Source organism: Siniperca chuatsi, linkage group LG14 (genome assembly GCF_020085105.1).
Source record: "Siniperca chuatsi isolate FFG_IHB_CAS linkage group LG14, ASM2008510v1, whole genome shotgun sequence".
Taxonomy (NCBI): Eukaryota; Metazoa; Chordata; class Actinopteri; order Centrarchiformes; family Sinipercidae; genus Siniperca; species Siniperca chuatsi.
In genome coordinates, this window is record NC_058055.1 from 19780660 (window position 1) to 19802124 (window position 21465).

The 21465-nt window shown below is 35.6% G+C and overlaps 1 long non-coding RNA gene across 1 annotated transcript; it reads left to right on the plus strand.

Moving 5' to 3' along the window:
- The first annotated feature begins 226 nt into the window (after window positions 1-226).
- Window positions 227-19311, plus strand: LOC122887995. Its single transcript, XR_006380640.1, has 2 exons — window positions 227-375; window positions 18422-19311. It is a non-coding gene; the product is annotated as an uncharacterized LOC122887995 (long non-coding RNA).
- The last annotated feature ends 2154 nt before the right edge of the window (window positions 19312-21465 follow it).

The window sequence follows — 21465 nt, forward strand, 5'->3', positions numbered from 1 at the left end:
ATTCAAATCTGACAGGAAGCTTTACAGTTTAATAATACGGAATCTCTGTGCATCATTTTTCTAGTTAAAAATTAGTCATAATCCTTGTATTTTTGTAAACACACTACAGTTGCTATTTCCACTCTGAAGTAAAGGAGCTGTTGGTAAACTGAGTCCTGCTGGCACACAGCAGCTGTGAACGGGAGTTACTGCTGCGACGTTGCACATTTCGCCTCAAGGGTAAACTAAAATAAAAGTGAAACTACAGACTGTACTGGCACAGCCCAAACGTTGGTTTCTTTGTTCAATTTATCCAACGTTTTACCACATTTGTAGATGGATTTTTGTCAGAGCATAACCTCCATATGGAATGATGCGATCGATGCGTAATTCAAGGTGAGTTTTCTCTTCAATATATCTGCTCTTCAATAGGCTATATTGCTGACACATCCTGTAGCCATAGATGGTTATGATGTTTCATAAAGAAATAGCCTCGTCAAAATGTGATTTGAAAGGCAATACAACAGTTCATTGATCTGCAATCATGTTTTAAGGTAGTTTTTCTGTACATTTCTTGATATTTTGAAATAAAAAATCTAGCAAAATGACGAAGTAACAATGACAGTGCGGAAACGAAAATATAATTAGCAGCTGGAGCTACCGTTTATCAGTTAATCATCCCATTCTCTTCTATTTCACTTACTCTTAAATCCTTCTTTCTTTATTTCAATATAATGTATATTTGACACGATTAAGGCTAGTGTACACATTTTTTGATCACATGTAGGCCTGTTGATTTTTATAAAATAGGATATAGTTGCATATTTTATACACATTTTTGAGTGATTAAGATCTGAGGGTAACATGTATTTTCATTGTGGAATTATAATATAAATACTCAGAGACAGGAAAAAAGTTGCTGGTATATAGGAACAAACTGAACGGATTGTGTGCTCTTATGAAAAATCATAACGGTTGTGGATGGTAGGTTATAGCAATCCCAAACTGTTGACTCGTTTTTAAATGGCTGCTCCCAGGCCAGTCCTCATTTGGTAATGCATGTCTGCACAGTTGTTCAAAGTTTATATAAACGCTGTATCACGAAGAGCCGCTAGATGTTGCCAAGTGCATCCATTGCGTGGGCAACGTGATCTTCTTAAAGAAGTGTCTCAGTGTACTCAGTGATTATTCACATTTATTTCCAAAAAATATATTTAAGCTACTGTATATTTTTTATGGATTAATGTGCCCTATCAGAGGTGTAAGGTGGAACATACTTGAGAGCAAATTTAAGGCTATTGATTACTTTTTTAGTTATCTTTTTGGAGTGACTTTCTACTTTTCCTGTATATTGTAGTTTTTTTTCTCAGCTGCATTCATTTGACTGCTGTAATTTGCACTTTACACGCAAAGATTGTATCTAAACAGTGGTGAGGTACTTTTAACTATTTTATAAACTGTTGTGTAGTTTAATCTATAACAGCCACTCATATTTTATAAACTAATCATGTTTTGTTTGTAAAACCTTGATCTGTAAAGTAACTGTAAAAATGTTCAGATAAATGTAGTGCAGTAAAAAGTACAGTATTTGTCTCTACAAGTAGCATGAAGTGGAAATACTCAAGTAAAGTGCAAGTACCTCAAATTTGTACTTGAGTACAGTAATTGAGTAAATTTACTTACATTCCACCACTGGTAATAAAGTAGTCAAACTTAGAGCCATTGAGCTATAACTTAAAAATACTACATGTTAACACCAGTGGTGGAAAGTAAGTGCGTTTACTCAAGTACTGTAGTTAAGCACAATTTTGAGATATTTGTAATTTACTTGAGTATTACTGCATTCTGCTAATTTATACTTCTAATCCACTACATTTCAGAAGCAAATATAGTACTTTTTACTCGCTACATTTATTTGATAAATTTACTTTGCAGATATAATAATACAAAATATAATCAACAAATAAATTGTTGATGTATTATTATAGATAAGATAAGACATCATTGATCCCTGAGGAGAAATTCACAAGCTACCCAGCAGTATATAAAGTAATTAAAATTAGCCCCAACTTTACTGCAGCATTAAAGTGATGCTTACACATTAATGCATCAATAATTATAATCCAAGAACAGAATTTTCATTATTCTGAAATGGGCCATTCTGCATAATGAATACCTTCACTTTTGGTACTTTAAGGATATTTTGATGCAAATACATGTGTACATTAAGTAAAATTTGAATGTATGACTTAACTTGTAACAAAGTATTTCTACACTGTAGTATTGCTACTTTTACTAAAAGTGAGAGTGCTTCCACCACCGTTTAACACTTAACATTTCACTCTCTGGAAGTGACCAAGCTTCAAAATCAGTACTTTTGATTCTTAAGCACACTCATACTGGTTTACATTTACTTAGGTCAGATTTTAAATTTTCTTTAATCGATTTTATTATTTATTAATTTTTACTGTGGCGTTGTTTCTTTTATTTGAGTAAAGGATTTAAGAGCTTTCTGTACACCTATCTCTTGTGCAGGCTAAACTGAGGTTGACGTCAACGTCAAAACATTCGATTTTATAAATGAACACTAGATGTCACCATTGGTCAAGACTGAGATAAACACTGTATCATGAATAACCACTAGATGGCACTGACTCCTTTAATATAACCAACACGAACTCTTCGTGTTTGTGCTCATGCTCTGTTAGAGGCATGTGAAAAAGGAAGTATTGTCATGTCCGTGTTAATGATTCACCGGGTGCTTGCCTTGTTTGTTATTTACTCACTTTGAAACTTAACTGCTAATCACACATATTTTTGGAATGTGAATGTGTGCAAGTGTATGTGGAGAAGAGTAGAACACGACAGCTTAACATATTATCATCTCAAGTCACTAACTTTTCATCACAATCACCCTGCAGAGAGTCCTGTTGTAAAAAAACAGGAAATGAATCTTCTAAACCGGGGCAGTGAAACTTGATCTACTTTGAACCCAGCCTAACCAGGACATAACAGCATTACAGGAACCTTTGAGCTGTACAAGCATGTATCACAATGGTAAAAGATCACAAATTTTAGTTTAACTTCCTCGTACCATCACTTGGCAAAGCCTTTGCACATAAAGGCCTCCAAAAGACATCATCATGGTGACATATGAATGCATGAGCCCCAGGCATGCTTTTGTCTCGTTAACATGGAATCTGTTTTGCTGTCAACTGCCTCTACTATCAGTTATCATCAGTTACTGGACGAGATCTAACAACGAGGAAAGTAGATAGCAGGCTGCCACAGACAGCTGGGGATAAGCAGAGAAGACAAACAATGTTTTGAAAGTCACCGCAATTTCTACTGAGTTCATTGTTGAGTTTCAAGTTATCAAAAGCAAGTTGGAAATGATCCTTCCTTTGCAGCTTGAGCTTTGGTGAGACTAAAGAGTATGTGACATTAAAGAGGACTGAATAATTCATTTTATTAGTGTACAACAGGACAGTTTAATCATTACTTAACTTTGAACGGGCACCACACTTTCTTAACACAAGAGACTAAAAACTGATCCTTGTGATTTTTTGACTTTTTGAACCCTACAAGGTTGAAGTTGTGGTTCATGTCTATCTGCACTGCTGAGGTATCAAACTTATTCATGTGGTGTGACACCTTAACTCAGAGTCACCCCATGGATGACTATGGCCCAGGCCATGAGTTTACATCCCAGTAGGGTCACAAATTCAAGGGTTCAATCTCTGATTCCTTCTTGTTCAATAAAACAAGAAAACAAAAAAAGTTGTAGTAACAAACAAGTAACAAACCCCTGACAGTCTGAGGGCACAGTAGCTCAGAATGGGTGGCATTCCACTTTAAGTACCAAGACAAACCCGTCTATTTTTTTGCATGAGAGGCTTAACCACGATAAAGCATATTATCTGATCATTCTTAACAATGTTTACTGGTATTTTCAAGTAATGTATGAGTGAAAAATGGTAAATACCAAGATGATAAACAAATAACTTTGAATTACAGAATATTTATTATGTAACTGACAACTTATCTAACACATCCAACCTGTGGTGATGTAGTGAACCACACCCATCTGGCATTCTGAGGAGTCTAAAACAAACAGTATTTGTATGTAATATATAAGTATGATTTGATCCAAATCTGGAGGGGAAAGAAGAAACTGTCATCTGTAAGCACCTTTCCTTTTCATTCACAAAACAAGCAACTCATCAAATAGAAACTATTTCAGTTCTCTGAAGAAGAAAAAGTAACCCTCATAAGAAAAACACAATGACACTTTCAGATGATTCTTTGTAAATGCCATGGTTCCAGTAGCTTCTTACAAAGCTGCTACTGTAAAGGGAAGTGTCATAACACTCAAGTGCAGCTCAGCCAAGATGACATTTATACAGGGAGGGGTTGTGGAAGTTAAAAACCCAGAATTAGATTTCCCAACTCTAGGCAGGTTTCTTTGAAATTCCCCAGCATTGCCCGTGAGCAGCACCATCTTCTGGTCAGATGACAGAACTGCATAGCAGTGCCTTCTTTCAAGTCACGTGATTTATAAGAAATGGAGCCTTCAGCTTATAGCAAGTAGCCCAGAGCCTTGCAGAGAGACTATAAAACTCTTGGCTCAGTGGTTGCTTTTTTTATTGCATCATCTGTTTGTGCAGTTTTTGGAAGATTGCAGAGTTAAGAACTGGCTGTGCGTGGGATATGTAGTAGTGTGCATGAGTTGATTTCTCAGCCTTGAATTTTCATCCTGCATGCATTACTCCCTATCCCCATGGTGGGGGATATTTTTAAAGTCATATGCCTTTTTTGGGCCTCTGTTTATCAATACCTAATTTAGAGCTGTTCAGCCAGAGTTTCTCATGTCATAGCTTTGCAGCAAGGCTAGAAATAGAAAATTGTGTTTAATATGCATTATATTTTATGCATTTTCTTTTTAATTCTCCATCTTGGTGTGTAATGCTGTAAGCCAAAATATGGCTGAAAATAAAATAAATACTGGAGAGTGTTGCATGACAACTTGCTTGTGGCAGGCAGAGTATTGCTAAAGCTGTTGAATCAGCAACTAGCAGTTTCTTTGCTAGTAAGGTGAAAGGTGGTGATTTTACCGGCCCACAGGTGGCGAGGACAAACAAAAATGCAGCCAGAAATAATTAAAGGGGGGCAGTTCCCAGTTTTTTTCCCAGAGGTAAAACTGTAAAGGTTGAGATTAGCAGCAACCATTAAACCATATAAGGCACTAAGTACCACATGAATGCATGCTTTTCTAACACAGATAAATAAAAATCTATGGTATGTTTCTGAACAGGTCTTGCAGCCTCAATGTTTGGACTCACTGGTCTTTGTTTTCTTCTTGTTTATTGTTTTTGTTGTTGTTGCTATGAAATTGCATTATGTAGCGCCAGCCAACCTCACCTGTGGCCACACCCACAGCAGATGGCATGGCAGCACAAAGAAATTTCCATTGAAAGAAGATTTCAGGTAAATGGGGTATTTAGTCTTATACACTGGCTCACACACAGACACATACTGTTTTATCTCATGCAGTTATTTTAATGTCAAAAACATATTATATGTATTATAAACTCTGAAATTCTGCACATTCAAACCATATATAGTATTTGTTTGTTTTAAATATAGCAGGGAAGCACCATGTCTCCTGAAGTGAACTCCGCTTATGTTGACTCTGGCCTGATACCAGAATTGGATTGGATGTCATAAGGTTATGCATACTGGCTCAAACACATTACACACTTTACAGTAGTACAGAAGTTGAGGCATTCACCAGGACGTTTTAGTGAGATTATAAGTGTTTCCTTCCGCATAAGACAAAAAGCATGTCAACTCTGTTAAATAATACACACCACATTGTTGGTGTGTGTTATATAAATGGCAGTAGCTCATTCCTTGAATGCTTTTTACAGTGCTGCCGGCCGTGCCAGGGATCTGCTTACTCAGATAACTCTCTGACATATATATTGCCTATAATTTTGGGGGTCAGTTGAAGGATTGTAATATCTTCTAGGAGTACAAGAGGGTCAGGAATTCCTATTGATCAACCAAGACAGTTTACACCTTAGCTTCAACATCCACCCATCATTTCCACAGAACCTGTATCAATCACCTTAATTCACTTACTTCTGGCTGGATATTTACAGCAGGTCCTGCCTTGTGAAACTCTTCAGGGTCATAGATATTAACATTAAACCTCTTGGCATCTGCAGGGAATTTAAAGATGAAACTCTTAAGTGGGTGAGGAAGTAAGCGAGCCAAGGCAATCATAAAACAGATTTATTTTATTTATTTTTTCAACTGTGATTTGTAACAGTTTTGGAAGGCATTGACAAATTATGTCATTCTGCTGATTTTAAAAAAAGTGCTACTAACAACCAATGAACATACTAGTTCAGGCTCAGCAAGACTGATGATTTATTACAAACATTTCACCAGACCTCCATTATTTAAGTCAGAAGTGTGACTACACAAGATAAAGATTTCAGTAACACACTTCAGGAAGGAAGAAATGTACAGTTCTACATATGTACACTGACACTTCACTCAAGGATCATGAAACGCATTTTGATATTCAAATGAAGCAGGAAAACACCAAAATGGCAGTTATGTATTTTTAGCTGAAAGGAGTCCTGTAGGAAAGAAAAGTCATTCATGAAAGATGATTTGGTTGAGTCATGAGATTATCCAAAGAGTGTTATTTTAGATGCGTCGTTCTGTGTAAAGTGTATAATTTATGATGTAACTGTCAGGTAATCATTGGAGAAGTCTACAAGTTGTTGTTCACCTATACCTATTGCCATGATGCAGATTGACATGTGGTTAGTAGCTGATCATAAGTGCAGGGAATTAAACTGCTGTTTGTTTTGCTACTTGGTATGTTATTATGGGCACCATGCCATCCTGCCAGTGTCTGGCATCCACCCCCTGCGTGTGTGTCTAGGCGTGTTTGTGTGTAAGACAGAGAGAGAGAGAGAGTAAAAGACAGTGTTCTGGTCTTTCCAGTAAATCAGCCGACTCTCGCAAACTGTCTTCTTCTTTCTTTCTTCCTTTTCTCTCATATGTTCCCACAGACCTACCCATGCAAGCCCCCCCCCCACACACACACACACACACAAGCCAAGGAAAGTCATCAAACCAAAATGCAACCTTTTTTCATAAGGCAGCCAGAAACATGGCTTTGGTCTTTCCAGAAAGTCAGCTGACTCTCTCTCTCTCTCTCGCCCACACCTACAGTACACCCCCTCTCTCACTCACCCACACACAGGGATGCACTCACACATCAATGGATTTTTGGCAAACAGGCAAGTCCTGTTTACAGAAGTGTCACAGTCAAACAGGATTTGATTACATTCAAACATTAGAGCTCTGTCCAGTTGTGTGTGAGAGTGTTTCCAACAGTGGTGGTATAGTACTCAGTATTCAGATCCTTTACTGAAGTAAAAATAATACCACACTGCAAAAATACTAATTAAAGTCCTGCATTGAAAATGTTACTTAAGTAAAAATATTTTAGGATTATTAGCAAAATTGCTTAAAGTACTGCAAAAAAATGGCACCTGTGAGTATTAAATATTATTATATTGGATTTTTATTACTGATGCATTAATGTGTACGTAGCATTTTCCTGTTTTAGTTAGTCGAGGTGGAGCTAATTTTAATGATTTTGAATATTTTTAGGTCTATAATCTGTAACAATTATGAGATCATGTGTTTCGTGTGTAAAATCTTAATCTATAACATTATAAAAAGAAGATATATTCAATACATGGAAACATTTCAAAGCCTCTGACAAAGCAATGGCAGCAAAACTCTTTGAAACAACAACGAGTTCTTGTTAGAGAAAATAATAACTATTTGTATAGCACTTTTCTCAATATAGTTATAAAGTGCTTTAACAAAGGACATGAGAGACACTCCTAACATTATACAGTAAAATGTAAAACCAGATAAATGAGATAAAATAATAAGTAAATAGTATAAAAACATACACATCAGTTAAAAGCCAGTTTTAAGGTGTGTTTTTAGCTGACATTTAAAAGAAAATAGATTAGTAGTGGTGCAGATTGTGAACGGCAATTCAATCCACATTTAAGGTGGTCGCCCAACTGCGAGAAGAGCTTTTTCTGCAGACCTTAGTGCCTGCCCTTGTATGTATCAATTTAATTGGTCTTGTAGGTTCTGGAAGCAATGGGAAGCTAATGAAGGGATGCTAAAAATGTGGTAATGTGTTCTCTTCTCGTGGTTCCATTTTTGGACCAATTTCAGACAATTTATTGCTTTTTACAGAGTGCTGAATATAGAGAGTTACAATAATCCAGATGGGAAGAAATAAAGTCGTGAATAACTTTCAGCAGTAGACAAATGGTTTGATTAGAGATGCTTCTCAAGTGATAAAAACAGGACTGAAAAACCCCTCATACTTTGTTGTCAAAGTTCTGATTTGAATAAAAAATTACTCCCAAATTTCTGTTAGATGGCTTGGTGTTGATTGACATGAAGCCACATTTTCCTTTTTTTATCATTTTCATTGCTGAAAGAAGAGTTTTAAGGTTCATATTTATTTGACCCCTTTGGATTCTTCCAGAGTGCTTGTGTCCACATGCTCTCTGGCACCTCTTTTCAGTTTGTAACAACTGAAGACACCTCTGTCATTTCCCGTAAATCAGCAGACTAATAACAACTATTTGTTTCACTCTCGCTCTCTCTCTCTCTCTCTCTCACACACACACACACACACACCCACCCTTAGTTTCTGTCTCCCTCCCACACTATCACTGTCAGACACACACCCACAAATACTCACCCAAACACAAGCATATCCACAAACATGCATAAATTTAATCAGTCTCAAATCAAAGTGATCTTTCTTCTTCTCATCTTAGCTTTCAAGCCCTCACATGCAACCAAATACCAAAGTGTGATTCAACAGTCTCAATTATTAATTTATAGATGGATGATTAATTTATTATTCTAGTTGGTATCAGTGTACAGTGTGTTGAATCATGGTTACACCTTGAGATATATTGATCTGGTAAATAATTTAGTTATTATGTGTGACTTGATTAATCAATGTTAAAACTTGACCCTTAGATATGCTCCAGTGCAATCACAAATATCTGAATATAGCAAACCCTTTTTTTAGTTACGGATGTCAAAATCATAGCATGGATTACTGAGATAACGCCTCCAATTGGCTTCATTCTGCTTCCTGCAATTGTTTTCAGCTATCACTTCTGTGAGACTTTTCTCCTATACTGCTCCAGCATGAACATAGTGCCGAGGTACAGTTAGTACCTTATTGTTAGCTGCGATGGATAAGCACATCTGTACTAAATGTTGTTAATTCAGTCTCGCATGATAAATTAAATCATGCATCCTAAAGTCATAAAACCACAGTTTGAAAATAGGATTTGAACCACTGACCTTGAATTCTTTAATTTCTCAAGCTCATTTTGTTCTACATCCTTCACATCTTTCACTTGGCAAGTGTCTTTCAGATGATATCACTTCTTTGGGACAACTCCAGCTGTATTCGGTGTTCATAGTTTTGAGATGTGTGTGATTATGGTTGTATTTCAATGAGCCATTGTTGCCTTTCAGTATGAGTCACAATGAAACTTATACATAACTGCTGCAAATAATTTTTGTTTTGGTGGTTTTAAGATGCCTAGTTTGATAATTAGTTGAGTCATTAAATCAATCATACAATTACAAAATTTTCTGGATTCCACTTTACCTGTCATCTTTCCTCACCTTTCATAGAGGTCATCAAGGAATGAAAATAGGCGTTCAGCGTCCCAGTTAAGAGTTTATGCATTTTTATTTTTTATATGTAGATGTAGCAGAATGTGACAAACTGCAGTCTAATTTACAGTAATTTTGTGTTATGTAAGATTTGAACAAAAAATTTACTGTTTTGCAATAAACATGCAAAATAGACTGTAAATGTACAGAATTTTGGTGGTAGAGTTTGAGTGAGAAAGAAGTTCATGAATTTTGGTCATTGAATGCATTTTGTGTGACACAGTGGCACTCCATCCAGCCTCCATGTCAAGATATTGGATCAAATTTTCTGAATAAAAAGTGGCTGATTTTTACATTTTAAGGTAGGGTTGCATCAACCCTTAGTATGAATGATGCACTTTGTTTCCTTTATTTCTTCATATAAACTAAGTAATTGTTCGGGAAGAGGACATTCTCAATTTTTTTTACCTTTATTTATCCAGGGATCGCTTTAAAGCAGCAGCAGCAGCATCAAGCAGCAGGGAGAAATGCAAATTTGCATGTACACACACACACGCATACCCAAGAGCAATTTGTCCCTTAAGATACCTTCCACTTCTTCCTCTACATATTTACTCCAACTGACATGCACAAACTGTTTAATTGCAGGGTTGATACAAAAGTTGTAAAGATGTGGATCAACCTACAGGAACTAGTGAGAACATGACATTAAATTATGTGAACGGATCAGATATTTACTTGACATCATTAGTCTTAGCATTTTAATTACTCCTCAAGCGAATGTCAATCATTACTGCTTTTGTGATCCAATAACGCTGGTCACATAAACTTTTGCTACTATCCTTGCATGTATTTATGCGTATGTCTGTTGGTATGTACTGTATGTGTCCAGCAGCAGACATTAGAGCTTAACACTGACATTAAATCACACAAGATAACATCTCTGAACGTTAAAATCCACCTCCCAAGGTTCCTTGTCTTGAGGAAACATAATAAATACAAATTAAACTAATTATTTGTTTAGGCTTAAACATAATTGCATTAACATATAAGCAGCTTTTAATTTCTCATAATTTATAATAATTAACATAATAATTTATGTGATCATCTGTTTTGTATGTAAAATCTTAATTTGCAAAGTAAATGTAGTCACTGTAGTGGAATAAAAAGTTCACATTTGTAGTGGAGTAGAATTATAAAGTAGCATAAAATGGAAAGACTCAAGTAAAGTACAAGTATCTCTAAATTGTACTTTAGGATATATAATTAGTTGCACTCCACCACTGTAATGCATCAGTAGCAGTCAATCTATCTAGAGAATGCAGTTTAATTTTTCTCCAATATCATACAGACACCTGGATAACCATACACGTCTAAATTCAAATTTGCCTCTTTTTATGCACTTGTAGTATATTCTGAGTCATGTTTCGCTGTTACACTAATCCTCAAAGAATATTGAAAGCAAAACATAAATTCATATATGATGGTGTAAAATATGCGCCAGTCGATGGCTTTTTGGAACATGCAGGTATTTATGCTCCATTAGTTTGCACATGAACCATTGGTTTTCACCCTGAGACACCCAAAACCCTGCACACAGTTTGGTGTATGTATAGTTTAACGAGATAAATATTGAAAACGTCCATCCATCGGACACACTTTGAATCACAGAGATTATTCGGACAGAATTTTGACAGGAAATTAATTTGAACAGAAGAGTCAGTCCTCACATGCCTTAAATATGCATTTATGCACCAATATACCAAAGCAAATTCTTTGTATGTGAAAACCTACTTGGCAATAAACCCAATTGTGAGCTGATTGTTTTGGGTGATAAAGCCTGGCTGTTATTTTGGAGCGTTGCAGGGCTCTGTGCTGGGTATATTGCACAATACCAGCAAGAATGCATCGTCTCAAACTGTCAACATCGTTCTGCTTGCTCGTGAGCTTGCAAGTTCATTCTTCCAAGAACGGCTAGGAAGAATGTTCTCCGACCAGAAGTCCATTCTTTGCATTTTGGGTTTGAGAAACGCCCATAATGTCCTGGAAAAACACTTTTTTGGCCAACTCAGGAACAGAAGGGGAGATTGTGACCATATTTTTGGTTGGACACTGAATAAGTGACACTTTTGACTCAAAGGTCAAAGGTCATTGTGACCTCAAAATAGGTTTTTAGTCATAATTTAAGAATGAATTGGGCGATTCCAGATTTCACACACATGTTGACTGGGACGACACAATGAGTAAACAATAACTAGCACAGTACAGGCTTTCCTCCATCTCGTCCATTCTGCCTTTCACTTCCTGCCTCATTCTGAATTTCAAGCGTCATCGAAATCACATGACTGTAAACAACGTATTGGAGCGCGCCTAGCTAATCGTGATCCTGTGAGTGAGTTTCACCTACAGCTCATAGAGCGGCTTCACATCTAAAAATGCCAGGAGAAAGCAAAAGCATCATATTTTGTGTACATATGTGTATTTTGTGTATACTCTATAACAGTCCATCTTTACATAGTAATCAAGTAAATGTGTAACTGTTTAGCCAATACATCTATGAAAATCCTTTATTAATCAGTTCAACAATGTATATTCACTGGAATCATACATATGTATCATCAATATAGTGATAACTTCCATTTAGCCAAAAAAATTCATTGATATTACCTTTTATTCAATTCCTTCCAAGTATTTACTGCATATATATATATTATATGAGTCTGGACAGACATGGATGTAAACTGCAACTTGACCGGTTGGCAGAGGCATACAATATACAGCTAATAAAACTGGAATGTGGAAAAACCTGAGATATCTTGAATTTTAGTCCCTAATACTGTATGTGTCAAGCTCCAATATCACTTGATCTTACTCTTCCCATAATGCAACTTACTGTAATACTATTTTTTTTTTTTTCTTCTTTACCCAATTTTGTAACTCATGGTTTAAAAATTTGTCTCCAAGCCAAAGCCGAGATACCAAATGGTATCCCTTGAGTATTTTTAACACAGCTGTTTTCACAGGGTGTGTAGCACTCCCTGTGCAACCCTGCTTTGTATACCCGCCATCCAACAATCACAGGACTTTAACACCATAGTCCCATCTATGGCCTGATTTAGGCAACAAAGCACTTGGTAAAGGTCAGGGAAAGATAGTGGTTTTGGTTAAATGTTAATAAACATGTTGTGTCACTGCAGACTGTCTGTGTTAAACCAGACCATGAATTTTCCCGAACCTTAGCCAAGTGCCTAAACACAACCATAAAATAATTTAATAATGCGATAGTCACTACGAGTGGATATTGGACTGCAAGATCGGAGACTTTTTTGGAAAACAAATGAAATACGTTGTCATTTTACTGATACGTTCAGTATCATTATTTTTACGACTTTCCAGATAAATCAATTAACAACATTTTCTCAGTATGATAATAGAAATATAATCCGGTTGGCATTATGTTTCCTTCAAAATGTATTTGCTGTTGCAAATTAGTTGTATTTAAACGTAATTTCTAGGAGACAGGGTTGCCCTGTGACTAGTTAATTGACTGACATAAAATTGTTGGAGTGCCCCTTTAACATATAAACATTTTGTACATGACTCTAAACAACATACTTTGGAGTGAAGAAATGCAACAACAATATAATAAAGTATAACCATTAATATAATTTACAAAAATAAAACATTTGACTTGTCTCCAAAGACACATTTGTCATAAATTTTTAATTCAAAAACAAACACCAGATAAGTAAAAACAAATGTGTTGAATCCGTACCACTTTGCAAGCTGGGTAAGTGGACTGTGTGAAGACACTACTGACACACACACTCACACACCCGCACATGTTGGCTGGCATGGCAGTCTTTGCTGCTTGTGTCACATTAAGAACCTCATCAAAAACTCAGGATTGCCTTTAATGTAAATCTTCCCATAATATAACAGAATGTGTTATATAGCACATTATGTCATTTTGGATAAAGATAAAGATTCCTCATTGCAGTACAGATGCTGTGTAATTTAAGTATTAACCACAGTGTTACATTTAAAGTGATATCAGTCAGTGTCACGAGAGTGAAAAATCTAGGGAAATACCAAGCCGGCTCAATTCTACCCTGCTGGTTACTGTGGTGTGTTTATGTCTTCAGGGAAAGTAACCTCACATGTCAACAAAGCTGTTGTTTCAAAACTATAAAAAGAACAACTATTGCTGATCTTCAGTCTAAAGTGACTACGTGTGTAGTGTCATTAAAATGAGCACATGTCAAGTGAAATGTTTACACTCGCCAGACAGAAAGCACCAGAGATATCTCACTGTGTTTCCCCACTACACAGCACGCACACACACACACACACACACACACACACACACACAGTTCCCCCTAATCCTTTCTTGTGGTTTTTACAAGTTAGGTGTTTTCACTTACATCTCATCTATGCACAGGGCAGGGCTGAACAGTTGTGCGTTTTGGGTTTGGTATCTCTACCCGAGTGCCACACCTTTTCATGAGAGATGATCAGGGCACTTTAGGGACTCTTGTCATGGTAAACCCAATATTCTTTTCAAGTTCTGATAGATTGATTTAAAGGATAATGCTGGCTATATTCAATATTTTTCTTATTATCAACAAATCCCATAAAAAACCAAAACCAACAATCAATTGATCCTACTAACAAAAGTACTGTTAGCCAAAGTTGTTAGAGCTGCATTGTTGTCCAAAAACTATTAAACACTATATTAAATGACACTGTCATTTATTTTATTTTAAGTTAAACCTACATATACTGTCCTGCTGCTGTAAATACTCACTAGTGCACTAAATGTGAGTTAATCCGCGGTTGAAAATAGTGCCCATGAAATGTACTATTTACTCCTGTTTGACTAACGTTTGCAAAAAACTACAGTGCCCAGCTGTTTTAGGAAATTATTTGGCTTTTTTTTAAATTATAGTGTCATTCATATGAGAGCCATACACAGGATAGGGATGTTGGACAGTATTGTGAGACAGATTAACACATTGTTGACTTTGGTCTTTGTGGATTTGTGGATAACAATAAGAAAAATATAGAATAACACCAGTATTGTCCTTTAACAAATACAAGGTAAAGAACTAAATTTCCCAGACAATACCTAATAATATAATAACTGTACATCCACATATGGTAGCAGGATTAATATACTGTAGCTGGATCATTTTCAAGCTGTAGCTTCTTAAATACACACATGATATAAATACCCACAGCCAAATGCACTGTTCAAATCCACAGAACTTTATTTTAAATTCTAGCGGAGATCCCAAAATTTTTCAAATATATCAAACTTTCAGGCTAAAATTTGTGGAAATGTGTACAAAATGCAACCCTGGCTCCTAGAATTTATAGAGTAAAGAGCTATGTTGTGGTAAGAAACATAATCACTGCCTGGATTATGTTGCCAAAGACATCCAGAATATTTCTATTTGATAAAATGGAGCAGGCTTACAAAACATGGAGTCTGGGGTTTGAATATTGATTTTGTCAGACACAGTGGGATAAGATGATTTTTTTAATCTTAAATCTGCTTAAGGGGCAATAAAAACAGAAAACTGTAAATTAAGTGGTTAAGTAGATATTGCTTAAAGCAACCTCAGTAAACTGGTATTAACTGGTGCAGAACCAGGAACCTCTAACACATTCTATAAGTGTGTTGGTCGTGTTAACATTTTTTATGAAAACATTATAAGCGTTCCTTGGCAGTTAATTTTCCACTTCCTCCTTCCCTGACTTTTGTTTGCGTGATCAATTGTGCAGCTGCAGCAGATTTATACCTTTACTGTACTAACAGTACTATACTAACAGTAAAGGAATAAAATAAAATGTTAAACAACAACGACAGACCACACAGTCAGTCAAAGAAATCTGTTATTACAGTTGACAAAATCACAATGGAATCATTTAATTGGTATGAACCAAATGTAAATGACCAAGCATTCTCACCTGATGATTCAGTACCAGGTGTGTTTCAGTTCCAGAGAGATTAATCAAACACAGTTTTAAACCATTTATGCAATTTCAAGAGAACTGCAGCACACAAAACTTATAACTAATAATATATAGACATAACAATAGACTTGTAACACACCTCAGTTAATCACACATAAAGCTAGTCACCTCACCTACATATGTATCTTATTTTCATGTTTTTACTCTGCCATGTGCACTTTATTTTCGTTAAAACGCAGGTTTTTTGTTGAAATCAGGTTTTTATGTTGTTGTTGGGGTTTTTTTGTGCTGTGATCCTGAAGAAATTTAGTCATTTTTTATGGGTGAAATCACAATTAAATTAAACTTGAACTTGAATTTAGGACACTGTCCAGATTCAGTTGCTTTGTTTGTGTATGTGTCTTGTGTGCGTCAGTGAAGGAGTGTAAAATGGGAAAATAAAACTTTTGGTAATGGTCAGCCACCAAAGAAACCCATTGATTTAATTTATACAAAAACCTGGATTTATACACATTTTCATACATCTTTTTAAAAAAATGCTTAAAATGAATGTTTAAATTCCTGTAGTTCAGGTAACTGTAAAATTAAACTGTACATACAACAACTTATTTTAAAAGGCAATAGACATCGCCCTTGACATACGCTCAGCCATTGTTGAGCAGAGAGTACAGTTATACTGTGTTTTTCCCCCTTGTTTAAGTTTGTACCATGACCAGCACCTGTTCACTTCAACTGCTGAGTTTACTATACAGAAGCTTCACCTGTTGTTTATTTACATTCAATATTTTAGGAGGAGGAATCATGGGTAAATAAGTTAAACTGGTCAGCTTTGAGATAGATGTTGCCATTGGGTCAGAAATTGTATAGTACAGTAATCAAACAAAAAATATGGACATGTAACACATTTACAGGAACCTTTACAGGTGATTGTTTCTTATGATGAATATATTATTTATAGATGTTTTTGTATTAAACAAATGGTTAAAAAGATGGCTTATTGTATTACTATTGTATTATTTAATGATAATTCATATCCATACAAAAAAAATTGAACTTTTGTAAAACATCGGCATATTTTAATGGAGTTCTGACAAGTTTCCATAATGTAATAACATGCAGCTATCACATGGAAAGCGTTTGTGTTCAACCTTTATTTTCATGTCTCTTGATTTTAAAAGGAAGCACTTTTTGGCACAACTGTTGCATCATCACTTTCCGCCTGCACTTGGATCGAATCAAATTGTGAGATATGAAGGCTGTCATATTGACCCTAACCACTGATAACACACACTGAGCCATAAGAAAAGTGTAAGAATGCCATAAAATCAAATCAACTAATTAGCTGATCAGTTCAAAGAAATCCTGATAGTAGAATTTAGGGTAGGATTTTATAATACAGCCCATGATTTACAGTGAAATTCTGTTGTATCAATCAAGAACTAATAAAATACTTACCAGTTCCTACTGGTACTTAAATGTATGTACAGTGGAAGAAATTGGCATTTTTAGAGGAAAGAAATGATACTATTTTTGTAAATACTTTGTACCTACAGGGTATAGTACTGAGAAACAAAACTGAAGTTTGGGCAAAGTGGCGTAAACAACACTGACCGAGTTAATATATGCTACCAAACAGCAGTGGTACAGTGAGATAAAGAAATGGGCTTTGGGATAATCTCTCAAAACTAAGATGGAGGTGTTGTTGAAGACCCAAAATGATCACAGGTCACCAGTGCTAAAGTACAGCAATGTTTTTTGCGGTAGGAAAAGGGGTACAAATCTTGGAACAATGGGGCACTTGTCAATCATTTCTGGAGAACAGCAACTTGCTGGGGCTTAACTGGTTAAATGCTAGCCCACTGCATAGGCTATTTAGCCCATTAGTTTATATTCTTTGGATTGACTATAGTGTAGGTGCTGTTCCTTACAGTAATGGTTGAAATATAGTAAAAACAAATGCTTTTGCACTTATGCGTATGGCAGTTATTAGGGAAAGTGGCCCCAACAGAAAATCTGGTATCCATCTGACAAAAACTGCTATAGATATATCATTTATATATCATATCATCATCATCAATTAAAGAGCGACACTTGACACAGCCTGCATAATTTGCTGGACTTTTTTGTCAGAAATGTGAATTAAAAGGTTGTATTTCACAAATAGACCATACGATAGTCTGGTGTCATGTATTCAGTGCCTTTCTTTCTTTTCTTAACAATGCCATTATTCTGTCTTTGACCTCTGATTGCTTGTTTTGAGATAATAGAGTTCATGTTGGCATAAAGTGGGTGCCATTATTTTCTTTTTGTGGTTACAACTCCAAATTTCCAATGAGTTTTTTTACTTCCTTGAAACCATGAAAGTTTTTCATGGTTGCAAGATTCAGGGATGGTACAGTCAGGGATGGTGCAATCAAATCTGCCACACGGTTTAAAATGACTGGTTCATTTAATGTCAAAAGTTTTGCAAACTAACTGGAACAAACATGAGTGCTTCTTTTGTTTAGTTGCTTTTAGTTGCTACCAAATAAACCAAACATATCTCAAGTACAATGGGGTGCAATTGAACAGAACAGATTTTAAATGCACCACACCTAAGGCTTATGTGACTGAGATGTGTACCTCAAATTTGAATATTTACTATATGATAAGGCAGAAATGTGTTTAATCATACACTGTTTGTTCTCTTTTCTGATAGGATAACAATCTGCAATCTGCACATCTGCAACAGACAGAGGAAGGAAGAAGAAAACGTAATGGCCGTCTGTCTTAAAGGAACTATGTCTGAAACTAAGACAGAGACAGACTGTGGGAATTGTGCAAATATACATTCAGCAACAAAATATGGACATACAGTAAAAAATTAGGTCTGGAGTCAGTATTTACACAGTTTCACATCTGGTTTTTAATGGTTTTTCCAGTTTGTCTGGTCAACAGTTTACCAACTTCAGGACATAAGCTCATAAACTGTCAATAAATGTATATCTTCAGTATAGATTTTATATATTTACAAAAAGATTTAATACAAAAATAATTTATCTTTTTTCATTCAAAGACATGTTCACTTGACTGTTGTTATTTTATAGGAATTGATAAACTGAATAAAAGGTGTTATTCATGTACAGTTGTCATAATAAATGTTTAACGTAAAGTAGCATGGGATCTACCTGACCTAATGATTTATTTATTTGGTCAGCTAGTTAGCTACTCGTTTAAAGAATTTTCAAGAATTTTTTAACCACCTTGCAGTGTTTTTATAAGAATAAAATATTGCTTTATGTTAGAAGTTATGGTTTTAGGATACAGACGCACTAGATAACAAAGGCTCTTTCATTTACTAAACTGTGTTGTGTGCTGTTATTATCCAGATAATACAACTATATATCTCTGTAGTAAAGCTACTTTTTTGTGTTTATTTTTTGCACCTGATATGTTTTATAATTGGAAGTCTGCACTCGTCCCATGTCTGTGAGTGATTAAGAATAAAAATTAAAGTAAATTATAAATTTGATGATCCCTTTTGACTAATTTGTCTTTGAGTGAGAAGCCATGTTTACCTTCAACAAATAAAAATAGCAAGTTTTGCAATTTCTCATGTGTGTGCATTCATCTTTGCATCAGGTTGGACAGTTTATTGTACTTTATATCAGGTCGTTAATGGCAAGAACAGCCACAGGTCATTTATTCAGGCATTTAACCTCCACAGACTTAAGAGAGAATATTCAGGCTACCAAATTCACTGATTTACATTAAAGCACACTTCAAATTCCTGTTTCTAAATGTCAACAAAGGAGCTTTAGAAATCCACAATATGCCTTCTAAATGGTCAAGACAATTGTTGCTTTAAAATCACTCCAGTCAGTCCCTTCTTGTTTGACATCCAAAGCAGGATTTTCTGTACAGAGTTGTCTTAAAGGAACAATTCACCACAGTATAATCTTTTAAAGATGTTTAAAATAAACAGCAGATATACACCCAAAGCTTAATGTTGTTTGCAGTGATGGAGGAAGTAAAAGGTTGCAATACTACAGTGTAAAAATACTACATTTTTAAATGAAAATTTGAAAATGTAAAACTACATAAGTACTGTTTGCAAAACTAAGTAAGTATCAAAAGTAAAAGTACTCAATGCAGAAAAATTGCCCCTGGGAATGTCATACTATTATTGGGGCTATAGCTACAATTTAGGATGCATTGAGGTCATGTCATCTGCATTTTTTTCTGAAAAACTGGGGTTTTAAGTGACCTGGGGGGGGGTTAAGTTTTACAATTAAAAACGTAAAAATGATGGGTATTTAATAGGCAGATTTGAGTATTTCTAGACAGTATATTTAAATTTAACTAGTCTTAGACCAATGAATAAATTTAAAAAAATGTTATAATTTCTTCACCAGAATTTTAGACTTTGAAACAGCATTTATATTCATGCTCCCTGGAGTACATTAATTTTATTTCTCAAGAAGAGTGATGTTTCACTACCCACCCTTATACACTGAACTGTGCCTGCAAGATAGGACTTCATCCAATACAGGATATCAGAGGAGAAATTAAAATGGTCTAGTTTAGAGATTTTATTGTCGGGAAATAAAACTCACAAAAAAATATAATTGGACTCTTAATTTATAGGTGCACTGTGGAGTTTCCTTGTAAATAAGTTATATTTACATTGAGTGTTGAATGCATTCTTGTACTCATAAAACAATAATTTAAATCCAGTGGAATAGTGTGAATCAATTGGCAGGTCTGTGTAACATGTCTCCCACATGTATGCACGCATGCGTCCTCGTGTGTGTGCACGAGACAAACAAAACAGGGACCCACTCATAAAAACTGCTCCACAGTGCTACTAGAGGTCAGAAACTCCACAGGGAACCTTTAATAGATAAAATACAAAATTATTAACAAAACATTTACAGCTTTCTGGTGGAAGGGGTGCCAACTGCTCATCAGTACAAAGTAACTAATCATTCACACACCAAGGGGTTCTTGCACAAGGACACTCCGACATGTGGGCTGGGCGAAGCCTGGATCGACCTGCCAACCTTCCAATTGATGGAATTTTTTATTGATGTATTTTCCTGTACAAGATCTCTTTCTCAATAGAGACCTGAGTGCAGCAGAATAAATAAGTAAAAGAAGGACAGAGCACATACACACAAATGGGTGACAAATTAAAGGAAAAACCAACATGAAACAAGCATCCAAAACAGCTTCAGTGCTTCTTGCCAAGTCTGTGGAACTGTATTGGAGGGATAAACACCATTCCTCCACAAGATATGCCCTCATTTATATATACAACCTATATTTAATCAGGTAATCTCATTGAGATCAAGATCTCTTTTGCAAGAGAGACCTGAGTACAGCAGATAAAAAGAAAAACAAACATAGCCAGACATAACAAAAGGACATGTAACATCAGAGACAGTCACAGACATCACTAAATATATCTGAAGAAATAGATGGTGGTGGAGAGCACTGTCTTACACGCTGGTCCAAAATCTTCCATAGGTGTGAAACTGGGTTGGGATCTGGTGACTATGAAAACCATAGCATTTTATTCACATTATTTTCACATTCACAGCTATCATCACCTGCTTACTATCGCATTTTCATCTTTCAAGTGGATTAACAAGTATACTTATGTGGCTTACAGTCATCATTAAACACCTGGACAAACCTGAAAAGATTCTCCTGATGAATGAAAAGAACATCATCGCTATTCTGTGTGTTCTGCCAGGTTTA